The 13,758-nt window shown below is 47.1% G+C and overlaps 1 protein-coding gene across 3 annotated transcripts in view; it reads right to left on the bottom strand.

Moving 5' to 3' along the window:
- The window catches only part of XPO1 (exportin 1), a 1,770,162-nt gene that overhangs the window by 988,710 nt on the left and 767,694 nt on the right, over positions 1 to 13,758 (bottom strand). The window lies entirely within an intron of this gene.

The raw sequence follows: 13,758 nt of genomic DNA, 5'->3' as shown, positions 1-13,758 counted from the left end.
AGAACAGCAGTGGCAAACCCTGCTCGGGATCTAGAGTATAAAGGTAAGTTATAATGCTTGGCAAATGTATGCACGGAGGTCCAAGTAGCAGCCTCTATAATGTCCTTGGTAGCCACTCCTCGTAAGAAAGCTGTGGTAGTGGCTGTAGCCCTTGTAGAATGAGGCCTTATGTTCTGTGGAGTTTGTTTTCCATGGTAGGAGTAACAGAATCTGATACAATTTCCTATCCACTTGGAGATTGTCTGTTTTGAAATTGCTTTTCCTTCCCTTCCTGTTGCATATGCTACCAGAAGCTGGTCAGTTTTTCTATTGCCCTTGGTTCTGTCCAGGTAGTAGCGCAACTGTCTATGTACATCCAAAGTATGCAGCAGTCTTTCCCCCCTGTTCTGTGGATTGGGGAAGAAGGTCGGTAGGTGGATAGCCTGGTTTAAAGACACTCTGGATACCACCTTAGGCATAAATGTAGGATTTGTTCTCATGGACACTCTATCTTGATGGAAGATTAGGAAGGGTTGTACTGCCATTAAAGCCTGTAGCTCAGAAACCCTTCTTGCTGAGGTAATTGCCAGCAGAAAAGCAGTTTTCCAGGATAGGTGTTGAAGATCTGCTGTTGCTGCTGGTTCGAAAGGGGGGAGTGTCAATTTTTCTAGCACAAAGTTCAAGTCCCATGTTGGTAATGGCGGTTTCCTAGGAGGTTTTACATTTTTAATTCCTCTCAGAAACTGCCTGAGTAGAGGATGCGAGAAGACAGGGGGATCGAAGCTGTATTCTGCAGAAATAGCTGATGCATGTATCTTGATGGAGGAATAGGACAGGCCTGTATGGAAAAGCTCTGCCAAATACTCCAGGATGTTGGCAATGTCTACCTTTGACACATCTTTTCCCCTTTCAGTACTCCAAATGAGAAACCTTTTCCATTTTCCTGCATAGTTCCTTCTTGTTGAAGGTCTGCGGGCCTCAAGGATAATGTCTTTAACCCTTTTGTATAAATCTGGGTTAGTTGCTCTTATGTAATGTTCCAGGCAGTCAGCTGCAGAGTTTTCAGGTTTGGATGCAGGGTGTTGTAGCCGCTCTGAGTTAACAGCAAAGGAATCAGGGGAGGGATAGTGTCCACATTCCCCCCCCCCCCCCCCGAGACATGCTCCTCAGTAATGGGTACCAATGTTGTCTTGGCCAGTCTGGAGCTATCAGAATGATCCTTGGACGTTCCTCTTTGATTTTCAATAGCACCTTGTGCATCAAAGGAAGAGGTGGGAATGCATATGCTGTCAGGCCTTTCCAACTGAAGGATAGAGAGTCCACCTTCCAAGCAAGTGGGTGGTACGTCCTTGTGCAGAATTTCTTGAGCTGGTGATTGAGTGGGGATGCGAATAGGTCTATTTGTGGCAGTCCCCATTTCCTTGTGATGACCTTGAAGATGTCCGGGTGTAGCATCCATTCGTGAGCATCCGAGGTAGTTCTGCTTAATATGTCTGCTAGGATGTTTTCTTTTCCCGGTACAAAAATTGCTTGTAACTGAATGTTGTAGCTCAGAGCCATATTCCATAGGTCCAGTGCCATCCGGCATAGAGGGTATGAATGAGTGCCTCCCTGTTTGTTGATGCACCACATGACTGTGGTGTTGTCTGTCCTTATCATCAACTGCCCTTCTTGGAGGAATGGTCTGAAATTCTGGATTGCTAGTTTTACTGCCAGCATTTCCTTTTGATTTATGTGCAGGTGCAGCTGATCTGGAGTCCATAAGCCTTGTATGCACTTGTCCAGCATGTGGGCCCCCCAACTGAGGTCTGAGGCGTCCGTTGTGATGGTTTGGCTTGGTTGAATGCTGTGGAAGGGCAAACCTGGGTTTGACTGGCATGCCTGAGCCCACCATAGGAACTTTTGTTTCAGGCATGGAATTAGTGGTATTTCGGTTTCTAGGCTGTGCCTGTGTTGAGACCATAAATTATTGAGGTACCACTGTAGCTTTCTCATATGCAGTCTGGCATGAGGGACCAGGATTATGCAGGATGCCATGAAGCCCAAGGCCTACAGTACTTTCCTTGCTGTTAGTTTGTTCTGCTTTGTTAATGCCAAGAAGTAGAGAGGAAGTTGTTCTTGTTTTTCTGCAGTTAGGAATGCCATCTGTTTTACTGTGTCCAATTCTGCACCTAAGAAGGTTATTCTTTGGGATGGTATCAGTCTTGATTTTTTTATATTGACTGTGTATCCCAGGGCTTGCAGTAAGCAAATGACTCTTTGTAAGTCTTCTGTTAGCTTGTTTTTGTTGTCCGCTTGTATCAGGCAGTCGTCCAGGTATGGATATATTTGGATTCCCTGAAGCCTGCAGTGAGCGATTACTGATGCCAGGCATTTCGTGAACACTCTGGGCGCAGTAGATAAGCCAAAGGGCAATGCTGAGAATTGATAATGCTCTGATCCTGCAAGAAATCTGAGGTATCTTCTGCAATTTGGTCGTATGGGGACGTGCAGGTATGCCTCCTTGAGATCCAGAGTCACCAGCCAATACTCCTTGCCCAGCATGGGAAGAAGTTGCTGTAGGGTCAGCATTTTGAATTTTGGAACAATGATGAATGTGTTTAAAGCGGACAGGTCGAGAATAGGTCTCCAATTTTTCTCTTTTCTTGGTACCAGGAATAGTCTGGAGTAAAATCCCTTTCCTTGTTCCATAGATGGTACCCTTTCCACAGCTCTCATCTTTGCTAATTGAGCTATTTGTTTTAGAGCTTCTGTCTTTTGATTTGGTGGTAGGTTTGGCATTCCTCTTTTTCCTGGTAAAGTATGGAAATGAAACCTGTAGCCTTGGTCTACAGTTTGCAAAATCCACTTGTCTCTTGTGATGCAGTGCCAGTTTTTTGAAAATAAGGCTAACTTTCCGCCTAAGGGTGCTGCTATTTGTTCCCTGGTAGGCGGTGCCAGAGCCAAGTCACTGTGATTGTCCTGTTGCAGTGGTAGTAGTTGTGTCTGTGCCTCGCTGGTTGTTACCTTGCCACTGGCGTCCCCTGTAGGCACCTCCTCTGGGTTGATTTCTGCCTCTTGAACGCCTATTCCTGCCTCTCTGTGTTTTAGAGGAGTCTGGAAAGGACCAATTTTTGGAGGGCCAGTTCCTGCTAAACCTTGGAGGCTGAACCTGTAAGAAATCGTTCACTGTTTGTACAGATTTTGCCTTCTCTTCCATTTTCTTCAGTACCTGCCGAGCAGGAGAACCAAATAAACTGACCTTATCCATAGGAGCATCTAATAGTTTTGCTTTAACATGATCCGGCAAGACCTGTTCTTTCAACCATGCATACCTTCTTATAACTGTGCCAGTCATGGCTGATCTAAAGGAAGCCTCCAGTGCATCATAGCCACATTTTAAAGAATGGTTACTAACCTGCTGAATGTTATGCACCATTTCTAGAACATATTTCTTATCTAAAGAATCATCAGAGGACAGTTTCTTAGTTAACTGATCAAGCATAAACTCCTGGTATTGGATCATATGAAATTGACAGTTCAATGCCCTAGCTGAGAGAGTAGCAGAGGTGTATACTTTTTTACCCCATCTCTCTAAGGACCTGGATTCCCTTTCAGAGGGGAGGGTTTTTAACTGAGGTCGAAGCTACTGCCTTAGGCCCCTGGGAGATGGTCTCGGGATCTGCAAAAGGGGCCTTGTATAAATGGTGATGCGTGTCCGGGACCCTGTAGAACCTATCGGGCTTAGCAGGGGCTGGAGGTAAAGTATCAGGAGCAGTGCAAGCATCATTAAATGCATCATCTACAACAGGAAGAACTGGAGGTATAGCTAAAGGCCTATGTTGTGGTAAATGCAAAAAAGTCCTAAGCCTTTTCCTTGAATCTGAGAAATCTTGCCCCTGCCATTGGAATTGCTCTCTCATGGCATGTAAGGTTTCCCAAAGGAAAATTCCTCTGGTGGAGAGGCAGAAGGAATCGATTCCTCAGCATCGGAGTCTTCATAAGTAGAAAAAGGAGCCTCTGGATGGTCTGTATTGTCTGTATCATCAGAAGAATCATCTGAGGACACTGGCTCAGGGGGCTCTGCTCTAGGTCTCTTTTCTGGAGGAGGTTGAGAGGCCCTGTCTGGATGAGGTTGGGATCCCCTTATTAAAGAGATGAGATCCTCTGCCAGAGTGAGCATTTGGGAACTGGAACTGGGCCTGTGAGAGGGGGGCTTAATAGGCACAGACTTAGAAGTTTTGGCTGCTTTAGCCCTGGCAAAGGCCTTTATGGACATGGCTGCAGGCGGCCTAGCAGCACCACGTGCAGGGGTTGAAACATCCAAAGGGATGGTGTCCGATAATTCTTGTGAAACCACAGTAGCAGGTTGAATTTCAGAGGCCGATTCAACGAGGTTAGAAGGGGCCTCGGTAGTAGTCATGGATTCGGCTGAAGATAGAACCGTTTGCTCGGTTTCGGCCGAAACCGAGACACTTGCGGTTTGCTTAACCGCGGTTTCGGCCGAAACCGCAGACCGCGAGTGTCGGTCCTTTTCTTTGCGTTTCTTAACATCTTGTGAAGTCGGAGGATCCGACGGCATTATGTACGCAAAATCTGAGCCGAAAAACTGTTCAGCAAACTCCGACTGATGTCTAAGCGTCCGTCGGTTGAAAGAAGCACAGGCTAAACAAGCTGCTACGTCGTGGTCTGGGCCTAAACAAGGTAAGCAGTAAGAGTGGAAATCTTTATGAGGTATTTGTTTCCCACAAGTTAAACAGTTATTCACTTTTTCTGACATCGGCTGAGGCAAGAAAGAGTCCCCAACGGGTACTTAGCTTTAGAAGTCTTCAAGTAGTATTCGGTAGTAGTAATCTCTGGATCTGACCGACCGGCACTTGCGAACAGCTTCTGCTTCGGGCGCCACGCGGCAAGAAAGACTGAGGAAAATGGCGTCGGCTGATGCCTTTATACCCGAAGAACTGCAGCTATGACGTCGGGTGAAGTGCGACACCAGCCGAGGCCAGACCCAGACTTTGGAATCCGGCCGACCGAAGGGCTACCTGACGACAGGACAACCCATTTGTAAGGACTGCAGATGCATCCTTGAAGGACATCAGCTTAGCTGGCAGTCTGCACGTTAGAGGGGGTTCCAGGGGAAGGCATGCTGAAATAGCAAACAAGTGGGCTTTAATGGAGGAGTAGGCCAAACCTCTCTGCAGTAGCTCACACAGGTAAGACAGAACAAGAGGGGTCTCACTTGCGAGTGGTCCAACTGTCTTTTGTGACACCATATAGAAAATCTCTTCTACTTTGAAAGGTAAGATTTTCTTGTATTTGGATTCCTGGCCACCTGCATAACAGTGAGCACATCCCCATTGTAAAGGTGTCTGAAGGGGATCAGAATCCTATCAGCCACAGGGTGAGGTGCAGTAACTGTCACTGTGGGTGTATTTGGGATCCCTTATGTTGTATGAGAAGGTCCACTCGGGGGGGGGGGGGGTGATTACCCTTGGATAACTGAAGGAGTAGGGGGAACAGATGCTGTCTTGGCCAGTAGGGAGTTAGCAACAAGATTTTTGGTCTGTCCTGCTGGATTTTCAGCAGGACCTTCTGGGTGAGTGGGAAGGGAGGGATGCGTAGAGAAGCTTCCCCTTCCAAGAGATTGAGAAAGCATCTGTTGCCAGTGCCCGAGGGTGTGGTGCCCTGGTGCAAAATCCAGGAAGTTGCCTGTTGATGGAGGAGGGAAACAAGTCTATTTGAGGTGCACCCAACTGGTGGACCAGATCCCGGAAGACATCCCTGTGAAGCATCCATTCGTGGTTCTTTGTGATGGTTCCGCTGAGATGGTCTGCCTGGGAGTTCTGTAGAGAGGGAATGTAGACTGCCTGCAAGGTCATCCCCTGTGAGGTGGACAATTTCCGTACTAGGAGAGCTAGTCTGCAAAATAAGTAGGACTTGGTCCCTCCCTGTTTGTTGAGGCACCAAAGGACTGTGGTACTGTCTATGAAAATCTTTGGTGGGCCTTTCTGAAGATATGGTTGGAAGGCTCAAAGGGCCATGAGGATTGCCCTCATCTCTCGAACATTGATGTGTTCTCGATTTTGTGGCTCTGGCCACAGACCCAGCACTGTATGATGTCCTAGAGTTGCTCCCCAGACCAATTCTGAGGCATCTGTGTGGGTAGTGATGGTTGGAGGGGAAGAACTGGATTGAGGGTCACCTGTCTCAGCCACCACTGGATTTCTAATTGGAGGCATAGTAGGAGGGGAATCCTGTACTCCAAGGGATGGGAGTGTTGTGTCCAGACTGACCGAAGGTACCACTGCAACTAACTCATAAGACGTCTTGCTAATGGTACCATGGGGATAGTAGCTGCTATGCACCCCAGGAGCTTGTGGTAGTGCCTTGCTGTCAATTCTGTTGACTAAAGGACCATTAGTAGGTATTCTGTCAAGTTTTCCACCTTTTTTGGAGGAAAGTAGGCTTTTGTGATATCTGACCAAATTCTGCACCCCAGAAAGACAATGTCTTGAGTAGGTTCCAGGTGGGATTTTGAGTAATTTACATGGAATCCCAGAGACCGTAGGAGGGAGACAACCAGGCATACATGTTGCAGAAGAGACACCTTGTTGCCTGTCTGTATCAGCAGGTTGTACAGTTAAGGGAATATCTGGATCCCTTTTGTCCCGCAGAAGGCAATCATTGCAGCCAAACATTTAGTGAAAACCCTGGGTGCAGCAGAACGTCCAAATGGCAAGGCAGAGAATTGAAAGTGAGAATTACCCACCAGGAACCTCAGGTATTTCCTGAAGGTGGGCTTTATGGGGATGTGGAGATGGGCATCCTTTATATATAAGGCGGCCATAGACTCCTGAGGAATAAGAAAAGGGTTGGTGGGCTCAACATTCTGAAGGCTGGAACCTTTAGGAATAGGTTGAGATATGAGATTTTCTTGGTACCAGGAAAATCCTAGAATAGAAACCAATTCCCTTTGTGGCGGGGGGCACTGGTTCGATGGTGCATTGAGCCAGCAGTGCCTGTAGTACTGGCTGCAGGAGGTGCAGTTGCTGTTTTGGAGGTTGTAGGATGCCTTTCCGCTTTGGAGGCAATAGCCAGGTCATGAAATACCCATTGTGAAGGATTGAAAGGACCCACTTGTCTGAGTTGATGGATGCCCACACAGGGAGGCAGTGAGAGAGGCAAACAGACAGAGGGAGCGAGGGAGGGGGTGGGGGTTGTAGGTTTGGCAGGAAGTCAGATGCTACCTTTCAAGGAAGTCAGATGCTACCTGCCCTGTCTTGAAAGGATGGACTCTGGCTAGAGGGAGGTGTAGCTCAAGCTGGAGGGGGTCGTTTCCTGGTAGGTTTTCTAGGCCTAGATGGAGCAGCAGGGCGAGAATGTTTTCTAATGAACTGTGCTTTAGCTGGGAAGTTTCTTTGAAATTTAGGAATAGGGGAGACTAGCAGGTGTTTCAAATCCTGCATGTCATTCCCCTTTTGTTGAAGTGACAAACAAAATATTCCACTTTTGCTCCAAATAAGGCTGTATTGTCCAGGGGGGCATCAATAAGCTTTGCTCTGAAATCATCAGGAAGGGGCTGGAGGCACAGCAAGGAGTACCTTCTTAAGGCAGGTGCTGATGCTGCTGACCTTGCGGGAGGCTTCAACAGCATCACAGCCTCACTTTACTGAGTGCCAGGTGACCTAGGAGGTGATGGCCAGAAGGGAAGACAGTGAAGCTTTGGCAGCACAATCTGGTACATCAGCCAGCTCCTTGGAGGCTTTTTCCAGGAGTGATAAGGCATGTTTAACCATGTGTGTCTGGTAGTTAATAGCCCTGAAGGACAAGGTGGCAGAGGTGCAGATTTTCTTACCAAGACGCTCCATGGTTTTGCTGTCTTTTCAGCAGGCAGGATAGTGGTGGTGAGTAAGAGTTACGATCCCTTATCTGTGGAAATAGAGATGGTGGCAGGGTCTACTGGTGGACTCTTAAAGAGGTACTCAGCAATCTCAGGGACTTTGTAGAGTCTGTCAGGCATGTGTGAGGCACATGGTTGTGAGTCAGGATTTAAGGATGCTGAGAAGAAGGCATCCAGGATGTTGAGAAGAAGGCATCCAGGAAGGCAGGCAGGATTGTGAGAACACAGCAGGTGGACTTGGAGAATCCATCTGAATGAGGTCATATAATTTTTTTTGGACCTCAGTCATTTCAGAGGGCTCCCACTTGAAATACTCTCACCTTGGAGATGGTTTCCCCAAAAGTCAAATCCTCAGCTGGGGAGTCAGGGTCAACAGATTCTTCCTCTGGGGAACCATACCCCAAGGGAGAAGAAAGATGGGAAGTGTAAGAAAGTGATTCTTCAGGTAAAGAATCAGAGAGATCTTCCTCCTCCCTCACGGTTGGGTCTGTGGTTTGAGGCCCTGGACTCGGAATTGGAGGTGGAATGTTAGCAGTCCCTGCAGAGGTAGGAAGTAAGGCCATGAAGGCATTAAACGGACTTTGGCTGAAAGCCTGCCAGTCGGGCATGCTTTCAGTGGGAGTAGAAATGTGCTTTTTTTCCCTCTCCTTTTTAAGAGGCCTGGCAGGCGTCTGAAGAGAGGAAGGCATGGACTTTGTGAGGAACTGGAGGCATCTGACAGACTTAGTGAAATTGCTGGCCCACACCCCAGCCTCTATAGACATGCCCTCCACATGGATTGTGCAGCTTCCGTGGCGGTACCTGGTACATCTCGGGCAGCAGAACCCTACTCCTCTACCAGGCTGACACTGGCCACAGGCTGAGGGCTGGACGCTAGAGGCGCAGCTGAAGAGGTATGTTGTATAGTCTTGGCGTTCTTTTTCAGCGGTTCTGTAGGTACATTGGAGGAGCTCTTCATCCCTAATGCTATTTGCTTTAATCTTTGATTTTCTAAATACAAGCTAAGCGTGTGCAGACGGACAGACAATGTCTTGGGCACGAACGCCTGGCAAATGGAGCAGGCCTTGTAATCGTGCGAATGTCCCAAACAAAAGAGGCACTGATTCTGGCAGTCTATGTGAGGTACCTGACGGCCGTACTTACACTTGCCCTTTCTAGATGACATGACCAAACATTAAATGAAAGAAAAGGACTGAAAGATTCTCCAATGGGGCACTTAACTGATTTCTTGAATCCAACGGCCGTGAAGGTAATAACACATGGCGTTTGACTGGTAGCTGAGAAGGTCTGAAGGTTGGTGTGTGCAGACGTCACTTTTATGGCCCACGTTCCTTGAGCCACATCAGACGTCCCATGCACCCTACAGGGGCTGAAAACTTTTGTATACTGGATGGACATTCGCGAAGCAAGAGGAGTAAACCCATATGCTGAATACTGCAACATGCAAATAGGACATCTGGAGTTAATTTAAAACTTTTTTTCAAAATGTACAGAAAAAAACAGATACATATTTTCGAAACAAAACAAAGTACAGTTGTGTACACTTACCATAAATGGAGATGTTTGAGTGTATTCACTGTTGCAGTCATCACATTTGGGTTATCTGCTTGCAGTAGCCCTCAGTTGGCCTGATTAACAAAGTCTTGGGTCCTGCGTCGGTTGCTGTCTCATCTTCCATGACGTCAGGTAGCCAGGGGTATAAAGCATGCAGCAGACGCCATTACATCAATTTTTCTTGCCACAGATGTCAGGTGTCCCCATAATGGGAAGCAATTATATATATATATATATATATATATATATATATATATATATATATATATAGCAAGAATGGAGATATAGTCAATAGAAGTCAGGGGGCTGGAGGGAGGGTAACTAGGACTGCAACAGTGAATACACTTGAACATCTACATTTATGGTAAGTGTACACAACTGTACTATGTTCTTTGTGTTTTACTGTTGCAGTCATCACATTTGAGTAGATTCCCAAAGCCAAGGATGGGAGGAGCAAATCAGATAGCATTAAGACCAAGCTATAAGGCCCTGCAAGACTGCAGTGGCAAAGCCAACTTTGGATTTAGAGAAAATTGGCAAATGGTAATGCTTGGTGAAGGTATGTACAGAACTCCAGGTAGCAGCTTCTAGGATGTCCATGGTAAGGGACACCTCTGAGAAAGGCTGTAGAGGTAGATGCAGCCCTGGTTGAGTGTGGTCTAATCCCTTGTGGGGTAGGTTTTTCCATGGTGCTTATAGCAGAAATGAATGCAATGGCTTATCCATTTAGACATGGTTTGCTTTGAAATGGCCTACCCCTCTGCCCCTGCAGCAAACGCCACCAGCAGTTGTTCAGATATCCTGAGAGGTTTAGTCCTGTTCAAATAAAATCTAAGTTGTCTGTGCACATCTAAAGAGTGCAGGATTCGCTCCCTTTTGTTCTGTTGGTTAGAAAAGAAGGTTGGCAAATGAATGGACTGATTACGGGCCACACTGGATACCACCTTGGGCATGAAGGAGGGATTGGCCCTGAGAGAGACCCTGTCCGCATGAAAAATGATGAAAGGCTCCACTGCAGTGAGGGCCTGTAATTCAGACACCCTTCTTGCTGAAGCGATGGCTAAAAGGAAGGCTGGTTTCCAAGAAAGGAATTTCAACTCTGCATTTGCAGCTGGCTCAAAAGGAGGTGGATTGAGTTTTTCCAATACAAAGTTAAGGTCCCAGGCTGAAGTAGGGGCTCTCCTTGGTGGTCTTAAGTTTTTGGCCCCTCCGAGGAAATGTTTCAGCAGTGGATGAGAAAAAAGGGCTGGGTTCTGTTTTGTAATGAGCTGAAATGGCTGAGGCATGAATTTTGATGGAGGAAAAGGAAAGGCCCTTGTGCAGCATCTCAGTTAAGTACTGAATAGTCTGAGGAAAATTGGGCGTTGTGTGCCCATCCCCTGAGCTTGGTTACAGGAACAGAATCTTTTCCATTTTTCAGCATAGGATTTTCTAGCACTAGGCCTCCTTGCCTCCAGAAAGACATCCAACACTTGCTTGCTGAAGGATGGTAATGGAGTGATTAGGTAATTAGCCAGGCTGCCAGGTTCAGGGTTTGAAGCTGTGGGTGCAGAATCTGGCCCTCCTGCTGAGACAGCAGGGCAGGGGTCTGAGGCAGATGCCATGGTGCCTGCAGTGACACTGCACATAAAGGGGTACCAGTGTTGGCGTGGCCAGTCTGGTGCAATCGGTATCATCCTTGGATTGTCCTGTTTGATCTTTAATAGTACCTTGGAGAGGCAGAGGGGGAAAAGCATAAACTGATAGGTTTTTCCAGGTGAAGGACAGGCCATCCACTTTCCAAGCGACTGGCTTAGAAGAAGCTTCGTCTGTTTTGGATCTCGACTGCCTTTCTCTGTCCTTTTCTTTACGTTTTTTGTGTACTTCAGTAGTCGGATTGCTATCCGACAACATTTCTGGGAAATTAAATCAGTTTCCAAAATACTTTGAGGCAAAAATATACCGACGCTTAATAGTGCGTTGGTTAAATCTAGCACAAAACCGACAGCCAGTCACATTGTGATCAGGGCCTAGGCAAGTGATACAGTATAAATGGAAATCCTTATGAGGTATTTGCTTCTCACATTTAATACAATTAACTTTTTCTGACATCGATATGGAGCAAGAAAAAAGTTTTCCCAACAGGGTACTTAGCTTTAGTGAAGACTTTGGTTCTGAAACTCAAACTTGAATATTTCAGTAGTCGGCCGGCACTTGCAAAATGCTTCTGCTTCGGGCACCGCGCGGCAAGAAAGACTGAAGAAAATGGCGTCGGCTGCATGTTTTATACCCCTGATGGACCTGACATCATGGAAGAGGAGACAGCAACCGACGCAGGACCCAAGACTTTGGAATTCAGGCCGACTGAGGGCAACCTGCCAGCAGATTACCCAAATGTAATGACTGCAACAGTGAAACACGAAGAACATCATCTCCATGTTGCAGGCTCCAGGATGTCCCTGGGTAGGGACATCTCAGAGAAAAGTTGCAGAGGTGGAGGTTGCCCTGGTGGAATGCGTTCTGACCCCTTTACGGGGCGGTTTCGCATGGTATTTGTAGCAGAAATGGATACAGTGTGCTATCCATTTGGAGATTGTTTGGATATGGGCTTGCCCTCTGCCCCTGCTGCAAAGCTGACTAGCAATTGGTCACTCTTCCTGAAGGATTTAGTCCTATCCAGGTAGAATCTGAGCTGTCTGTGCAAATCTAGAGAATGGAGAATCCTTTCCCCCTTGTTTTGTGGGTTTGGGAAAAAGGTGGGCAAATGAAATGACTGGTTGAGTGCCACACTGGACACCACTTTAGGCATGAAAGTTGGGTTAGTCCTGAGGGAGACCCTGTCAGCATGAAAAATGATGAAGGGCTCTACAGATATGAGTGCGTGTAGCTCTGAAACTCTTTTAGCTGAAGTGATGGCCAGAAGCAAGGCTGTTTTCCAAGAGAGGAATTTTAACTCTGCTGAAGCTGTAGGCTCAAAGGGGGGTAGTGTGAGGTTTTCCAACACAAAGTTAAGGTCCCAAGCTGGGGTAGGAACTCTTCTGGGTGGCCTTAAATTGTTAGCCCCTCTTAAGAACCGTTTGATGAGAGAGTGAGAAAAAAGGTGGCTCTGTGCTGTAATGAGCAGAGATGGCAGAGGCATGAATTTTAATAGAAGCGAAGGATAGGCCCCTGTGTAGTAGGTCTGCTAGGTAATCCAGTACGTGAGGTAGAGAGGGCTGTGCTATTTCAGCTCCTTTAGCCTGGATCCAGGTGCAATATCTTTTCCATTTGGCAGCATAGGATTTCCTAGTGCTGGGGTGTACGGCCTCACGTATAACATCCAGGACTTGCTTGCTTAGACTGGCAACTGGAGGAGAGGTCAGGGAATAAGCCAGGCTGCCAGGTGCAGAGTCTGCAGTTCTGGATACATGACTTCTCCATTCTGCTGGGTCAGGAGAGTTGGGCTCTGAGGTAGGTGCCATGGTTGAAGGGGAGACTGACTGCGCAGCAGTGGGTACCAGTGCTGCCGTGGCCAGTCTGGGGCAATCAAGACTGCTCTTGGTTTCTCCTCCTTTATTTTGAGTAGTACCCTTGAAAGTAAAGGTAGAGGGGGATATGCATAGATTGAGAGGTTTATCCATTGGAAGGATAGGACATCCACTTTCCAGGCCTTGCTGAGGTTCCCAGGTGCAGAATTTGTTGAGCTGGTAAATGTTGTGGGAGGCAAAGAGGTCCACCTTTGGGGTGCCCCATTTTTGGGTTAGAAGGTTGAAGGTACTGTGGTCTAACTGCCACTCATGTGGGTCTAGGAGGTTTCTAGTGCACCAAGACAGCTACGAAGGGTTTTTGGAACGAAAGATTTGCAAATGGGCAGGACGTATGGTCGTGGGCCTCGCCTGAGCAAAAAACACACTTCTCGTGTGCGTCCCTGTGAGGACTTGGTCTCATACAAGCACACTTCCCCTTTTAGCTGACATAATAATCAAAGGCAATGAAAAAACCCAACAGGGCACTTATCAGTACCGGTAGGATGAAACGGTCGTCCGATCTGGAAATTTTAACGGTCATCTAAAACGCGATCGGCTTTTGGACTGGCAAACAGGAGTCCGGTGTTCACTGCAGCAAAAAATTCTGAGGAGGGTGCGTGCAGACATCACCATTAGACCTTACATCAGTTTATGGCCCTGACAAGGGATGTTACACGTACCCTCTAGGAATAAAGTCTTTGGTATACTGGCCAGAAGGTGGCGATGCTGGCAGCAACTCCCTACTGTTATGAATACTGCAACATGCGAGTAGGACATATATAGACTCAGCCGCAGGACATAGAATAGGGTAGGAAATGTATAAAAATTTAAGGGACTGGCAATTTTTTTAAAAAGATTTTG

Source organism: Protopterus annectens, chromosome 1.part0, assembly GCF_019279795.1.
Source record: "Protopterus annectens isolate FY-2018-M chromosome 1.part0, PAN1.0, whole genome shotgun sequence".
NCBI classification, from domain to species: Eukaryota; Metazoa; Chordata; order Ceratodontiformes; family Protopteridae; genus Protopterus; species Protopterus annectens.
Note: the sequence above shows the minus strand (reverse complement) of the source record. Positions and strands in the feature narration are given on the sequence as shown.